Raw genomic sequence first — 2500 nt, 5'->3', positions numbered from 1 at the left:
AATTGATCCCCAAAAAGCTGTAGTGGATCACACCGATTGCAGACCACAAAATTGTCACTATAATCTTTGGCTGATTTAACTTTGGCTTAAGAGAGTGTTTGGGAGACTCACCACGACCAAGCCATTACGATTATCAGAAAGGATGCACTTTTCGTCGCAAGTGACCATTTGGTCAAGAAAGGGATCATTGCTGTTACGCACACAAAGCATTGAGCAGACTTTAAAATTCCTAAGTTTTTTATTCTCATTGAGCTAATGAGGGATCCATTTATCGATTTTTCCACGTCTCTAATGCTCTATGAATGGCGTGAAACTGTTGCACTACTAACGCCAAGTGTTTGAAAAATTTCTATGACACTTTAACTATACCTCCTTCATCTTCAAGGCTCTCCTCTCTACCTCGTAATTTTTAATACAACCTTCGTACGGTGTGATCACTTGTGAACCGCACACCTCATGCTCTCTTGATATTAACAGAGGTTTCGGAGGCATTATGTCAAGTTTGAACTCATAAAGAGGCGAAGGCAACGTTTTAGATTATTCATGATTAAGGGCCTTATCTGCATCACAAAAATTTGTTTCCCCTTAAAATAAAACAAATTAATTAGCAAACATCTTGAAATAAACTACAAATTTTGGGTTAAGATGACTTCTTAAAACACACCATTCTAGGCGTCCATTATTTTTTACACAACGTAATATAAAAACAAACACATACACTCTCTGTCTGTGGACCACTCGGCCTGTTTCGGAAAATTTTGTCTCCGACTATCGGGCGATTTATATATATAATATACATATATATATATATATATATATATATATATATATATATATATATATATATAAACATGTATATATATAAATATGTATATATATAAATATGTATATATATATAAATATGTATATATATATAAATATGTATATATATAAAAATATGTATATATATATAAATATGGGTATATATATAAATATGTATATATATAAAATTATGTATATATATATATTTATATATATATATGTACAAATATATATATAAATATATATATATATAAATATACATATATATAAATATATATATAAATATATATAAATATATCAATATATATATAAATATATATATAAATAAAGATATAAATATATATATATATAAATATATATAAGTAAATTTTTGGTACAACAGAATGGAAGGAGAAATTTCAGAGGAAACATAATTAATTTAAATACCAAAAAAAAACAAAGAAATGGGCAGGTGAAATTAAAATTTTTTCCTTAAGGCCTTATCGTCTGACCCTCTAAGAGGAAACGTCAGAATGATAGATTAAAAACTAAGAAAACGAATGAGGGAAGAGGGGAATTTTGGTTACAGTTGGAAGAACAGTGGAGAAAAAAAAAAAAAAAAAAAAAAAAAAAAATCTCACTGTTCAGGTGGTTTTAAATCAATAAATATCTCCAACTGATGTCTAAGAATCTTTTGTCTACACAGGCTAGGTCGAGAGTTGTTAATAACTAACGCCTCAATGATATTGAGATGATAGTTCGACCTAGCACTGTATAAAACAGAAAACCACCCATCGGAATATTGATCGGCACACCTATTTATACTCAACAGGTGATCGCCGATTGCAGACTCATGAGCCTGGGAGTGCCCGGATGCTCTCGAAACCTGGTGTAGTCGAATATCCCGAGGGATATGTTGGGATATTCTCATTTCTAATCTTTGGGACGTTTTGCCAACGTAGTCAGCTCCACACTGACAAACGAATTTATAAACAACATAGTTCTTTTGAATGGTTGGCAAAACATCTTTACGAAAAGAAGAGAAAAAGGTTCGAGTTGTGTAAACTACTCTAAGCATAGTAGCTGGAAAACATCGTTGAGTAACAGAAGAAATCCTTTTAACAATATGAAGGCCATCAGGACCCAACCATGGTAATTTTAGATAAATGGGACAACGTGATGGACCAATATGTTTACCGCTATTAAATGTAGTAATTTTACGTTCAATAGTAGATTTTATTATATTAATGGGATATCCATTATTAAGAAAAATAGTTGTAATTTCACTAAGTTCCGTATCAAGACGGTTTGGTGAACAAATCATAAGTGCACGATGCGTAAGAGCGCTAATGAGGTTTATTTTTCTAGACTGAGGGGCAAAAGAAAACCAATTAAGATAGAGCCCTGTAAATGTAGGTTTTCTATAAACAGAGGTCTCAAACGTAGTACCAACTTTAGAAACACGAACGTCGAGGAATGGGAGAGAGCTACAGTCTTCAACCTCCATAGTAAATTGTAAAGATGGATGCAGGTTGCAAAGAAGACGAAGAAACTGTTCAGCTTCGCTCCGAGAGGGAAAGCATGCAAAAGTATCATCAACGTAGCGTGTGTAGAATGCTGGCTTAATAATTTTGGAAAATAATTCGTTTTCCAAAAATCCAACGAAAATGTTGGCTAACGAAGGACCAAGAGGGCTACCCATTGATATCCCATCAATTTG

Source organism: Euprymna scolopes, chromosome 20 (assembly GCF_053919585.1).
Source record: "Euprymna scolopes isolate OS-2025 chromosome 20, ASM5391958v1, whole genome shotgun sequence".
NCBI lineage: Eukaryota > Metazoa > Mollusca > Cephalopoda > Sepiida > Sepiolidae > Euprymna > Euprymna scolopes.
This window is presented reverse-complemented; position numbering follows the sequence as displayed.